Raw genomic sequence first — 16,304 nt, 5'->3', positions numbered from 1 at the left:
CCAAACTGTTAAAATACAATAATAACAACAAATTTGTATTTTTACCTAAATAGACATAAACAATAACTTTTTCATACATATCATCTGTGTCAACTAAGTTTAAAACTTTCGATAAGTTTAATATCATGTATTAAAACTATCAAAACTATTAAAATAGAATAATAACTGTTAATTTATATATTTACGTTTTAACGGCATAAAAAGTTCATTCATTGGAATAAGTTTAAAATTATAAACTTACTATTTCTTTTTGCTTTCTTGCAAAACTTTTTGATCCACTTGTGTGGCTATATTTTTGTTGCTTTCTACTACTAATCCCAATATGTTTTCTTTCCTGTCATAAAAAATGTTTGTGTATATGATAGAAATACAAATATTACTAACTTAAAGTATAAAATACTTTCATCATTTCATTCTACTATACAAAGTTATAAACTACTACCTCTCCTTTTCTTGAGAACCAAAATCTAACTAATTGTTCATATTACCATCTAATCACATTACTGGGTAGATTTTCTATCATCGCCTCTACAGTAGTATTTCGATCGAAATACTTATTCTTCAAATTATGCTTATAATCTTTTCATTTCTTTCCCAATAACTTAAACACAAATGAAGTTGGTATTTCAAGTACAAATCTTAATTGTATTAATACAATAAGAAAAGTTTAAATAAGTAAATAAAATGTAAAATAATTATATTTTTATATGTAATTAATTGTACTAATACCTCAATAAAGTTTAAAGCATCGGCCTTAACTTCTTCTGAAACTTTATGCCATGTTTCATAATGAATAGGCAATTTCATTCCATTATAGGCAAGCATGTCTAAAAATTCAGCCATCAGTTGAGCCTCTTCACTAATTGATTGCCTATAAGAGTTTACAGACACTACAATACGCTCATTCAGAGGTAATACAAATAATTTCTTCAAAGTTGTCTGGTCTCTGGTCCTCCGTTGACCATTGTTATTAGCTGTAACAAATAAAAAATAAATTTGTAAAATGGCAATACTTTTACCATTATACTCAAATTCTAAATATAGGGTCTATGATACCTGCATTCAAATTTAAAGCATAATCAATTGACAGGATACTATTTAAACCTGAACATCCTGTATTGTCAGATCTAATATTAGTTGAAGTTAGAAGTGACCGAGTTAGATCCGACAGTACGTTCATTCCCTTTCAAAGGATTCAATCTATAGCCAATATCAATAAGTGCCAAAGATAGTTCTAAACTAATATTTTTTATATGTATTCCTTTCAACCTACTCCTCCGTATTGTAGCTTCATGTATCATAAAAGCAAATATATAAAAGATATTAGGTTAGAACATATATAAAGACATTGAGAAGTTAAGAAATCACAACCTACGATATATAAAGAATATATTGATTTAATTAAATCAAAAGATAATGTATGATTTATAATACAATAAACATACAATAGCGAATGCGACATTAATTACATATAATCATTCACTACATTATGTCTTAAACACTCGAATTACAAAATATAGATGCACCATTTCATGGTTCATAAATATCTTTAGTAACATCTTCATGGACCCACTGAGCATAGGTACTGGAGATCTTTTCATCCAAGTTTTGTTTAGCAAAAGGATAACATTCAGTTCCATTTTCAACATCATCTCGGTATCTAACCCCATATCAAATAAGTCTCTAGCTGTATTTCAAAGAACAACAAACCAACCCAATTCTTTGGGATCTTCAGAATAAAAAACTTGTTTGACTTGAGATGAAAAAGCATAAGGTTCATTGATAAGTTGTTGCCTAATGTGAATTAATCGAGAAAAATTTACAAGTGTAAATCCATACTAATTTTTCTTAATATCCCTCATACTATTCACATCAGCCCAATCACATCGAAATAAGATAACTTTTCACTTGCCATAATAATCCAACTCAATGATGTCATTAATCATGCCATAATAGTCAATATTTTCCTCTAAAGGGTTTGTGTTCCTAGCACTAGCATAGCTAGTAGTTAATGAAGTGACAATAACTCTATTTTCAGAATAAAAAATTTGTTTGACTTGAGATGAAAAAACATAAGGTTCATCGATAAGTTGTTGCCTAATGTGAATTAATCGAGAAAAATTCACAAGTGTAAATCCATACTGATTTTTCTTAATATCCCTCACACTATTCTCATTAGCCCAACCACACCGAAATAAGACAACTTTCCACTTGTCATAATAATTCAACTCAATGATGACATTAATCATGCCATAATAGTCAATATTTCCCTCTAAAGGGTTTGTGTCCCTAGCACTAGCATAGCTAGTAGTTGATGAAGTGACAATAACTCTTGAATTTTGTGTACTTTTAAATCTCTTATGGGATTTAGTGTGAAATCTAAATCTATTGATGATAAAACCTTTGTATCGTTTCATAATCATGTTCGAACCTTGTGAAAGACACTTCACCTCTTTACTAACAAGCTTGCCACTCCAAACCTATAAAAGTAGAATAAATATATATATTATTAATGTTAGTTATATCGTAAGCATTCTATGTAGATTTCTCATAATGGGAATTATGGCATTACTTACAATTGCTCCTAACCATTCATGAAAGTTTTTGATGAACAATATATCAAGCTCTCGAGGGTTTGATCATCGATAATATGTAGGAGCTCTCAAATTATTTTTATACTCACTACAAAGCATCATAATAAAGTATTAACCATTAAAAAAGATAATAAATTATGCTTAATGTAATGAATAATTTCCTTGCTAAAAAACTTACATGCAAAACGATTCAATTGAGTCATGATAAAAAAGAACATATCGATGTGCTTGTGCCCAATATTTATCATCTAACTCCACCATTTCAGCTTTGCCCATTGGTTGTCCAAAACTTTGAAAAAAATAATTGTAGGCAAAGTTAGTATGCTGCATACCAATATTTATCGATGGTTTATTAAATCTTGTTTCAACATCTTTCAAATAACGAAAACAAAATATCATACACTCTTTTGCTAAATATCCTCCAGCAATAAAACCTTTTGGATAACATTTGTTGTGACAATAAGACTTTAACCTCTCTAAAAATCTATAGCATAAAACATTAGTCATATATCTTTTTAAGTAGAGTGGCATGATCATCAATAAAAACTTAATCAATCTATTAACAAATAATACCTTTCGATATGATACATCTATTGATATAAATTGGTCCACTGATTTTTACTTCATATGGAATATGGATAACCAAATACATCATAATAGTGAAGAAGTTTGGAGAGAAAATTTTCTCTAAATGATATAAAGTAATCGCAACTAGATCTTGAAGTTTGTCACTTTTTCTACATTCATACATTTCTCACTTAGAGATTTAAATATGTTACTCAATTCAATTACCACAGAAGTGACATGATTTGACATTAATAAATATAAAGCAATTAGAAGTAAGTCTTGCATCAAAATATGATAATCAAGTGGCTTCAATGAAGAAAGTTTTCACTCATTCAGATTCACACATCTTGATATATTTGACGCATAACCATTCGAAACTTTGAAACTTTTCAAAACCTTGCAAAACACATCTTTTTTAGCTTTAGAAATCCCAAAACAAGTACAAACAATTGATATTTATCATTAGAAAGCAACTTCAAATGAAAGTTAGGGTGAATCACTATATCAACTAGGTCAAGTTGACTTTTTAAGTCATTTTTTGATATTCTATTCACATTGAAAATTATCTCGATAAAATTTTCACAAACATTCTTCTCTATGTGCATCAAATTAAAGTTATGGCATAATAAATTATATTTCTAATAAAGTAACTCAAAAGATATACTTTTTTTTCACAACTCAAACTCATTGGGGTTATCTTCTTCATCATCTTATTTATCACTTTGAACATTAAGATCACCAACTTACGTAATATAAGGCTAGACACCTTCAAAGATGTCCCTCACTCTTTTTCTTAATGGAGTCATTTTTTCATAAGTAAAATCTTTTAACTTTGACAAGATATTAGACCCACTAATGGGTAAAGACGATCTCTTCAACTTTTCAGTTTCATCAAAGAGATGTTTTTGGAATCTAAACTGATAATTATCATCTAACCATCAACGATGTCCCATATAACAGAACTTCTTACCATTAGGTAACCACTTCGAACATGTCTATACAGCACAACATGGATAAGCATAACGACCTTTTATACTCAAATCAGATAAATTCGCATAAGCAAAAAAATCATTGATAGTCCATAATAAAGCAACATGCATATTGAAGTTATCTTTTTTTGATACATCATAGGTTTCAACTCCTTTCCATAATTATTTTAACTATTTAATAAAAAATTGTCAGTAGATGTCTACATCATTACTCGAACTTTTTTTCTCAAAAATTATCATAGACAATATAAAATAATTATTGCTTCATAACAATCCATGGTGATAAATTATAAGGAATCAATACAATCGACCAAGTACTATAAGAAATACTCATCATTTTTAATGGATTAAATCCATCAGATACTAGTCCAAGCATACATTTCAAGAATCAGATGCTAAGTCTAAAACTTAGAATGAAATGATTTTCATGTCAAAGAATTTATAAAATGCCTCAATGATCCATCATCCGTTCACTTCTCATGATGCCACCTCATTGAATCTATAGTTTTGGAAGACATGAAGAGTCGTTGAAATCTTGGTATTAATGAAAAATAGCTTAAAACTTTAACGGGCTTTTATTTAACACAGACCTTATCACCATCCTCATTCAACCTTTCATCAAGATTTTTATCCATCCAACGGAAATACCACACAAATGACAATATTCTTATTTTTTCTATCACCCCAATACAACATGCAATCATTGGGACAACTGTGAATTTTCTCATACCCAATACCTAAATCTTTGATTATCTTCTTTGATTTCTTACAAAATTCAGAGATTTTTACAAAAAAAAATATTTCTTTCATAAACTCTAATAATAAAGTCAGAAAGTTTCTTGTCCATCTATATAAGCATTTCAAGTGAAAAAGACGAACACAGAAAGATAACCTTGAATGCTTCGATCCCTCATAAAGTTCTTCATTCATATCCTTAAGCAACCTATAAAACTTTGATGCTTCTACTCTGGGTAGTTAGTCACGTTCACCTATTCCAGGTTTACCAAATTCATTTATTTCAACATTGGACTGATTAAATCCTTCATTTTGAGGAGAAGGATTACGAAAATATTGGTTATGAATGTTAAAAGTATCTTGCAACATACCTTTAATATTATCTGCTATAAAAGGATCATGTTGGTGTTGGAGAGCCCTTGAAGTTGAAAAAACTCTAGTGGAAGACCTTGATGGTATAGACTCTTCGTGAAAATACCAATTAATATATCCTGAAAGAAATTTAATACAAATTAAATGTTCAAAAATAACTTGACGCATTTGTCACTCGATATTAGCATACTTCACACATGGACATAATATCATATTATCTTCACTTGTATTCTCAAATGCAAAATTAAAAAAAATTTTCACTCTATCTTTGTACTCTTGACTTAATCTTGACTTTTGCATCTAATTCTTATCCATTTAGTACTTGCTACATTATTAGACCAAATGTATATAAATAATTTATATGAAAATGAACATGTACAATACTTAAGTTTACTATATTTTAAACAAAAGATAATAACAAGACCAGTACTTACAAAAAAATAAAAACTTCTTATTGTGAAGTATTTTATCAGCTACCTGATATTATGAATGTTAAAACTTTACTGCTAACATAGACAGTACTCAAGAGTATTTGTAGTTGGGATTGAAATAAGGTGAAATAAGGTGGGTTTTGGAGAAAATTATTTAAACTAAAAAGAAAGTCACAATTTACAAAAGCTAAAAGAATAGTCGAATGAAGTAAAAGCTAAAGTAAATAAGTAATGAATAGTCGAAATATGGTTCTAAAAGACAATGCTCGAATACTAAAATCTGAAGGAAAGGGAAAGTGAATTGTAGTTGATCTAGAAAGAGAAATAGTAAAATAATGAAGATGAAGCTTGAAGTTGGCGATTGGATATGCTAAGTTCGGAAAAAAATTTATTAGATCGGATTATGGAAGGCGTTTACTAAGAAAAACACCTTCAATAATTTTTTTCTAAATATTTTTTGAATATATTATAGGTGCCTTCAACAGAGTCATATTAGAATTGTTTGGGATTATTAAATGTGTTTATGCCATAAAAATGCCTTCACTAATTTTATATAATTTTTATGGTGTATTTATTGAAATTGTTTTTTGCATAATACACCTTCAATAATTTCGTTATTTTTATCTGTGAATATCAGTGAAAATGATTTTCTACTAAAAACACTTTTAATAATTTTTTTTAAAAATTTTTTTAAGATTATTAAAGGCATCTTCTATAAAAAATTCTTTAATATTATACTACTAAAATTTTAAAGGGTTATTGAAGGCATTTATTCTAAAAAAAATACCTTGACTAATTCGTTTTATTTTTTGAAAGAATTTATTGAAGGCATCTTCTAGTGCAAAATAGCTTTAATATTCAACTGTTCAAATTTTAAAATGATTAGTGAAGGCATTTATTGTAGAAAAATGCATTCACTAATTTCTTTTTATTTATGTACATAATTATTGTAGGTATTTTTTTAGAACAAACACATTCAATAATTTTTTTTTTTAAATTTTTGGTATTATTAAAGGCGTCTTCCAATGAAAAATACCTTTAATATTTCATTACTCAAATTTTAAGACGATTAATAAAGGCATTTATTCTAGAAAAATGCCTTTATTGATTCCATTTAATTTGTGTACATAATTATTGAAGGTATTTTTTGAGAACAAACGCTTTCAAAAATTTCATTTTAAAAATTTTTGGGATTATTAAAGACATCTTCTTGTGAAAAACGCCTTCAATATATCAGTACTCAAATTTTAAGATGGTTTGTGAAGGCATTTATTCCAAAAAAATACATTCAATAATTCTTTTTAAATTTTGTACATAATTATTAAAATTGTTTTTTGATAACAAACATTTTCAATAATTTTCTTCTAAAATTTTTGGGATTATTAAAAGTATCTTCTAGTAAAAAATGCCTTCAATATATTGTTACTCAAATTTTAAAATGGTTAGTGAAGGCATTTATTCTAGAAAAATACTTTTCATAATTCATTTTTAAATTTTGTACATAATTATTGAAGGTATTTTTTGATAACAAACACCTTCGATAATTTTTTAAAAAAATTTTTGAGATTATTAAAGGCATCTTTTATTAAAAAATTCCTTCAATATATTAGTACTCAAATTTTAAGATAGTTAATAAAGGCGTTTATTCTAGGAACACGCCTTCACTAATTCGTTTTAATTTTTGTACATAATTATTATAGGCATTTTTGGATAACAAACGCCTTCAATAATTTTTTAAAAAAAAATTTTGGGATTATTAAAAGTGTCTTCTACTAAAAAACACCTTCAATATACCAGTACTCAAATTTTAAAATGGTTAATGAAGGCGTTTATTCTAGAAAAAATGCCTTCACTGATTCGTTTTAATTTTTGTACATAATTATTAAAGGTAACTTTTTAAAACAAGTGCCTTTAAAAATTTCCTTTAAAAAATTTTTGAGATTATTAAATGCGTATTTTAGTATAAAACGCCTTTAATAATGTTAATGAAAATTTTGAAGGCGTTTTTTTCAGAAAAACACTTTCAATAATTTGTTATATTTTTTTAAAAGAATTTATTGAAGGCATTTTTTGCATAATACACCTTCAATAATTCCCTCCATTATTATCACGAGAATATCAATGAAAGCAATTTTCTACTCAAAATACCTTCAATAATTTTTTTTAAAATTATTAAAGGCCTTTGTTTAGGAAAAACCCCTTTAATAATTTCCTTTAAAAATTATTTTTTAGATTATTAAATGCATCTTTTAGTAAAAAATACCTAATAATAATTTTTATATTCAGTCTCCTATCTTAAACATCGAAATCACAAACTGTTAGTATAAAGAACGATTAAAAGCTGCGTTAATCAATCAAACCAAACCCATAAACATATTTCTATCAGACCTTTGGTTTCTTTATCCTTATTGTCATCATCGACCTTCAACAAATCTATAACACGTACCTCTTTGTTTACTGGTATATCTTTATTTTTTTATTGTATTATTTATATTATTCGATAGAGCTATTTTTTTTTTGATTCTTTACTATTTACATATACGTTTTATATATTTTTATTAATTTCATCGTAAGCATAGTTGTCCAAGCACCTTTCATTGCATGTATGCTGTTTCTGTGTAGTTTTCTTTAAATATTATGGTTTGCTGAACCTTGTTGTGTGATATTATTTTGTTGAATAGTCTTGTATGATATTGTTATGCTGAATCGTATGCTAAATCGTATGTTGAATGGTTTGCTGAATGATGTTTCTGAATAGTTTGCTAAAAGGTATGTCTGAGCACATTGCTAATTATTTTGTTGAATGGTATTTCTGTACATAGTATGGTATTGGTTGTATTTAATTACATACAGTGTTAAATCTAGACAGTCATTTTATGTAATTCGTATAATTATGATTAAAATCGAAGGTATTATAAACTTCAAACAACATCATTCTCCTTCTAATGAATATGCATAAGACACACTTGTAGGTCAAAAAAAATGGAAGGGGCCCAAATAAACAAATTAAAGTGAGTGACACAAAAATTCATGTTCATTTCAATCAAAGTGGGTAACCTGTGTCTGAAGGAGCTACCAAGTTGGCTATTTATATTAGAGCCATCATCTATAGTAGGATTTTAATTATCTACACTAATTGGCGACGAGTTCTTGAAGATCTAAAGGATGATATATGGTAGTCCGTTGTGGTATGTTTATTCAACTATTTCATAAAATTTGTTAAATAATCATTTAATTGAAATTCAATGTGTTCATACTAATTATGCTAACTTATTTAGGAATGATTCGATGTCTCAATTGACAGTAAAAAGATTGTGTTACAATATACTGGAAAAGCATTCAGAGACTTTAAAAGCATATTGACAATCCAATATATTTTACCACTGGCTAATCAAGGTAATGTATTAGCTGTTCCACCTACATCATATTACATCTACAATATATCAGCTTTTAAAGGATTTCTCAATACACAAACCCATTACCAAAAAAATTGTTTATAAGTCTTTATGCAATATATCCTTTGATCATCATATGTGATTAACGTAATTTTTTTTTTGTAAAATATCAAAGAAAACCAATGAAACATTCGGGTCAAACAACAATATCACCATCGGACAGTAGGAAAAGGATATATAAATGTGAAGTATGAGCTTGTATGTATTCGCACACTTGTTTTATACTCATTAATGAATATTTATGAACATTCATTTCATACATTCTAATTCGTATATTACAATAATTTAATAAGAATCAGCAAGCTTTGGCACCGAAATTTTCAAATGGGATATCTGGAAATAAGAACATCTACGGAAGAATAGATCATTTGGAGATAAAGCAATAAAAAAATGGCAAAAAAGATTGTGTGTGTAACTACTTTTTTAATATCATGTATGAATGGCATTGTGGTTGTATACATGACTGTATACTAGCTTATATAAATTTATTGTTACAGCCCATCTTATTATTGTCTGTTATGATGATTATGCTGCCAAAGTCCAATATGGTGAACTGGCAACTCAGTATGACGAAGATCCATTATCTTTAGCATTAGGCGCTAAAGAACGGCCTAATCGGGTTCGTGAGGTTGGTAAATTTGTCTTGCCATCAAAATTTGTTAGTAATCAATCCAAAACCCCACGAATGAGAAATGCACAATATGAAGGAATCATTGAGTAATAACAGCAATGAATTGATGTCCAGGAGCAACGCCTCAATGAGTAATAACAAAAACTCACTGTTTTAGATGCCATATTGACAGCAATGCAGCATAGCATACCAGTAGGCCAGTGTGATAGCATCATCCACGTAGGACAAGCTTTCATTACAAGTCAGGCAGCAAACCCAACCTCCGTTACCACTCATGAAGTATGATTTTGTTTATAAGTTTAATATTAATTTGTTTATTAAATTTATAGATTTGGTTTTAATACTTATATTTCATTAAATATTATAGCCAAATGTTGAGACTCAGAGTATGATCCTTGCTCAGGCTACCATTGATGAGTTATCTAATTATTCGCTAGAGCATTTATTCAGAGGAAACTTCATAACCATTAAGTCTGATGAAGGATTATTTGATAAACATTATTTTCTTTCATTGGTGTGAAGGAGGTTAAAGACTTTTGTGAACTGAATGAATTATCAGCTATTGATATTGTTGCTTATATGAGATTAACTTATAATTACAAATATGCACATTCAATATGTATTAATCTATATTACAGTGTAATACTAACTACCATTATTGATTGTTATCGTGTAGCTTCCTATATAAAGAGCTTAAAGAGAGACAGTTGACCAACATATTTATATTTGTTGACCCCAACTTCATTAGTGAGTAGAGTAGTACAATCGCTTATCATGCTAATCATGTGAGTGAATGCATGAAAATAACGGCTAATTATTATTTGCTCCTATATAATGCGCAGTGAGTTATATTTCAACCTTAATTATTCTAACCTTACCCAAATCTGATCTGATGCATAATCTGAGTATATCATTGTTATTATTTTGCAGTCGTCATTGGGTGCTTATTGTGATTGACACCAAATCCTTAGCCCTATACTTATTTAATTCAGTTAATCCAACGATGAATGCCTAACCTCAATATTCAAACTTTTATAAAGAGGTATTACACTTTATTATATTATATATCTTCTGTTTCTGCATAAGTAACTTTATTTATGTATTAAGTAATTTTTTTCTTTTTAATTTAAGGTAATATCTACATTCGATAAGAAGATAAAAAAGTCGAAATGGGTGTCTTTATTGGTAAATATGAAATTTATTCTTTTATGCTAAGTTTGTGTAGATAAATATTTCCTAAACCCACTCAATTTAATTTTCAGGTACCTCATCAACTCGGTAATACTGAATGTGGATTTATGCCTTCATTTTATATGGGAGATAGTTTTATATGATTTTATGACCACACTATTCAAGGTTAGTATAAATTTCATAAACTTATTATATCTTTAAAAAAATAAAAAGCTAAATTATATTCTTATTTATTAACATTTACTTCTATTTTTTTTTAGTGAAAAGGTAAAGAAAGCTTCACGGTACAGGAACTGGATGAAGTCTGTAAAAAATTGTGTGAGTATATATTATCATTTATCAATGTTGATAAACCTTGAGGTTAGATATTGTTGGTTGAATATAAATATATGAGAAACAAATTGTTGTAATGTTTTTAACATGCCATGTTGAATGAAAAATTTAAGTTTGTAGATTGGGGTATTGATTTAATATTTTGGTATACTTAATATGAATACACTATGTGTCCTTAATATATTATTGAGTACGATTATTTCAGAAAAATATATTAATATGACAATGTTATCAGTTTTAAATTTGGATGTATGGTCAATTTATTGAAATACAACAATGTTCATTATGAAAATTTTAAAATGTAATTCGTAGCATCACTTATATAAACCAAATGTTTTCTGGACATAAAAATACAACTGACTTCAAATATTTTCTGGACATAAACCTACAACTGACTTGACATATACAATATCAAAAATATTTTTTTGATGAGATTAATGAAGGTGTTTTTAACAAGAAAACGCCTAGAATCATCCCTAACAAAATGTTATTGAAGGCATTTTTAATTAAAACTACCTTCAATAATCCTATTTAAAAAAATATTGTGTAGAATATTAAAGGCATTTTGGGCAAAAAATGCATTCAAAAATCCGTTTCAACTTTTTTGTATGGATTATTGAAGGCATTTAAAAAAAATCTCCTTCAATAATACCAACTAAAAATTAATTAAATGGATTATTAAAGGTGTTTTCGACAAAAAACGCCTTCAATAATCCGTTCTATATTTTTTGTATTAATTATTAAGGGTGTTTTTCTGTCGAAAATACCTTAAATAATCTCTAACAAAATGCTATTGAAGGCGTTTTTCAAAAAAATCGCCTTCAATAATCCAACTATTCAAATTTATCATGTGAAATATTAAAAGAGTTTTGAGCCAAAAATGCCTTTAAAAATCCGTTTCAACTTTTGTGTATGGATTATGAAAAATTAGTTTAGCTAAAAATGCCTTCAAGAATCGATTTCATATTTTTTCTATGGATTATTAAGGGCATTTTTCTGCCAAAAATGCCTTCAACATTATCTTTAAAATTTTTTAAAGTAATTGGTGAAGGCATTTTTACCCAAAAAATGTCAAGAATAATCAATTATAAATAATCTCTACAAAAACTCAAAAAAAGCTAAAAGGAGATATTGAACCTATCACCTTATGGTTAACATCTGTATGATCCAAAATTTTTCATATGATATTTATTGAAGGCGTTTTTGACAAAAAACGCCTTCAATAAGCTTGTGAAATTTTTTGGTGAAATTATTAAAGACGTTTCTTGTAGAAATGCCTTTAATAATCGCATATATTCTTTTATGAAGGGATTATTAAAAGCGTTGTCTATTAAAAACGCCTTTAGTATTCACTCAAATTTTTAAGACAAGATTATTTAAGGTGTTTTAGTCAATAAACACCACTAATATCAAGTCTTGGATGGCGTTTATAAGTAACAACGCTGCTATTTAAATATTTAATGACGTTTTGATAATAAACGCCTTAAGTTTTATAAAAACACAAAAGCTAGTGGTGTTTGTAAGTGAAATACCGTTACAAAACTATCATTAATTTTCATTTTCTTGTAGTGTTTGCATGAGTTTAACATAATAGAAAAAAGGTCAATAAAATTTAAAAGTATAAATATTAATTTCTTTCTAAAATGAAAATATAAAACATTAGAAGGTAACAAAGGAGAATTATTAAGGATATACATTTAACCAAGTACACATGTGAATGTGCTTATAAACAAATATACAAAAATTGAAGTGAGGCAAAATTGAAGTTAGTTAGACAATTACAATTACTTGAAATAAAATTTATCGCAAATTAATTTCAAATCATGTCAACTTACAAATTACCTTGGGTTAATATACTACTTTAGATTAAGGTAAATAAAGGCAAAAAGCTTTTGCAGATTGCCACTACCTACTTTCAATGTTAAAAATATTTGTAGATCTTGAATTAAGTTTAGTTCATCATTTGAAATTTTGTTTAAAATTCAATCAAATTCGAATAAACTTGATATTATTAAAAAAAAAAATACTAAAACATATTTCTATATATTTAAATTATTTAAATTAAAATTAAATTAAATTTAATTATTCCAGAATAAAATATATTCCAGATCCAATCAAACTAAACCCAAACTTAAAAATTCATGTCTAGGGTCCAATTTGCGAGCTAGTCTAGTTCACCAATCCATGGACAAGTCTGTACTCAAGACAATCTTCTTATAGCAAATAAAACATATTTATACATAATTCTTATAAACGAGACGAATCATTTTCATGTAAGCTTGATTAAAGGAATGATAAATATTAGCGGATGCTTATAGATGCCAGTTAAAATAATATTTACACAAAAAAATTTGTAATTAGTATAATTTATTTATTAAATTTGATAAAAAAAATATGAAATGTAAAATAATTTTTTAAAATAACAATTTAATGAATTTTAATAAGTGTGTTACACATCCATTAAGTTAAACCAGACTTTTATAAAAATAGTAAAATAAAATATTCCACAATCTAATTATTCGATTATTTATAAAACGATTAATATTTATAAAATTATTATTCTTTTATCTTCCATATCAATAATTAGTAGTAGGACAATTTGATTGTCTAACAAAATAATTATTCTACTAAGGGGAGATTTTAGAGCAAAAATTAATGGAAATTTATATGCATCATTAATAAGTGATTGATTTAATTGGTTAAGATTTATTTTATTCAATGAAAAAATTTTAAATTTGAGTTTTATCGATGGTTATTTATTGAAATTATTTTGAATACATAATTTACAATCATTTGTATTAAATTATCAAATACAATATATATTATTTTAATTTAAAAAATTGAATAATTTATTTACTATAAATTTTTACTTTAAAAAAAAAAAAAAAAAAAAAACTATACACATCACTTTCTAACTCAGCTTGTCTCGACACTGGAAATAGCAAAATCAGAAGTGGAAATAATGACTCCACTCAAAAACAGGATTGCAAAAATCAGTTTTTACAGTTATTTTTTGGATTTTTTGTTTACGACATCACCAAAATTTACCTTAAATCCTCCTTGTCACTCAAGGCTCTATTTTGTCTGTAAAAAGTTTCAACTTTCAGTACTCGCTCTCATTTATTGCCACGTCACTAAGGGGTTTTCCTACAACCTCTTACCAACAATGATTTGGATGAGTTTTGAAACATAGAAGTTGATAAAAGCGAGTAGTAATGAAAGAGAAATAATAATTTTAGATATAAGAAAAAATTGTTTGGCGACAAGAATCGAAACCTGTTTCCATCTAATTTTTGTATTGTAATTTTATAGTTATTCCATTATATTAAAAAATTTATATTAAAAAATTATATAGGAGTTATTGTTTTATAAATTTTATAGAAAATTTAGATAGATTTTATATAATTTTAAATTATAATTAATTAGTTATAATAAAATTGTAATATGTTTTTTTTAAGAGAGGTGATTATTGGAACCCACTATAACAATCATTTCCCAAGTGGGGTCCACAACTTGAAAGAGTTTGGACTGAAAATTTGAGAAATGGGGGTCTGAACTTGAAGAGAATAACCAAAAAAACAAAAACAAAATGGGCTCTCCCCCTTTTATTGGTGAAGATGATATGGACGAGAGAAAGAGGTACGACCCACCAAATTGCATGGACACGTGCCATATTCAGGATACTAACGTGTCCCATTAACACACGCAGAGGCATAATTTTTTAATATGATTAAGGGTGTTTATTTCTTTTAATATGATTAAGGGTGTTTTAAATTTTTTGAGCTTAATTTTTTAAATAATTTTAAGAATTTACTTTATCATGTCAACGTAATGATTTTAAAATTTTATTATCAAAATACTTTTATAAAAATAATTAATAAAAAACTCATTACTTTACCACGTACGTTAATTTTTTTAAATAAAATTAATAGTTTTCTTTTTTTTGTTATAAAAAGTTTAAAATAAAAGTAAAACTTTTTCATTTCAAGGATAAGACAGATCTTAATTATTAAAGAGGATTTATTTTGGAATTAAACATAATCTATCAAGGGAAACTGTTATTGACCAAAAAGAGATTATTGCAACAGAATTGAAACTTAAATAATATATTTAAATTTTATCAACTCAATTAATTCACTTAATATTTTTAAAATATATATATGACAAAGGATCATATCTAAATTTTTTATCATCTTGACCTGATTTGATTTTTATATTCATAATATCTGAATTTAATCTGATCTAATATTGTATAAATTATATCTGATTCGATTTAAAATTAATAAAATATTATTTTTTTTAAATATAAAATATTATTTTTAATATAAATATAAAATTATATAAATATATATAAATATAAAATTAATTAATCAAATAAAAAATAAATTTTTTATATATATTAGATCGACAAAACTCAACCTTAACTTTTTTATTATTATTAATCAATCCGATTCAATTTAAAACTCTATTTAAAAAAAAATTAATCATAAAAGATTGGATTAAAATCTGTAAAAAAATGAGTTGAACTACTATCTTTATATATGTATAGTACTTACTAAAGTAGTTAATAAATTTTTTTTAATAAAAATAAAATTTTAATTTTTAAATAAATATAGTAATTATCAATTCAAATATTCATATACAAAACGATATTAGTAAATTTGATATTAAGGAAATCATCAGTAAAATTAAAATTCAAAATTACTTGTTACTGCAAATAGATAAACTTATCAATGGATCAATCGCCTCTTCCTTTATCCTCGTTTTATTGTGTTTTATCACAATTTAAGAGGTGTGGGCACAACAACAAAAGAATTTCTGTAGGGAGTCTGGAAATTGACCCTCCAAACACAAGCAAATGCAAATCGAAGAAGAGAAAGGGAAAGCGGAAGAGAGAAAAAAAAAATGAAAAAACACGCGCAGGCAATAATTGGGGCCCCACTGAATGGTTGGATGGGCCAATATTTTGACATTGTTAGGTTTTTACTGTATTTTGATGATGCCAA

This window comes from Durio zibethinus, chromosome 24 (genome assembly GCF_047325235.1).
Source record: "Durio zibethinus cultivar Kanyao isolate XHJ-2024 chromosome 24, ASM4732523v1, whole genome shotgun sequence".
In the NCBI taxonomy this organism is placed as follows: Eukaryota; Viridiplantae; Streptophyta; class Magnoliopsida; order Malvales; family Malvaceae; genus Durio; species Durio zibethinus.
Note: the sequence above shows the minus strand (reverse complement) of the source record.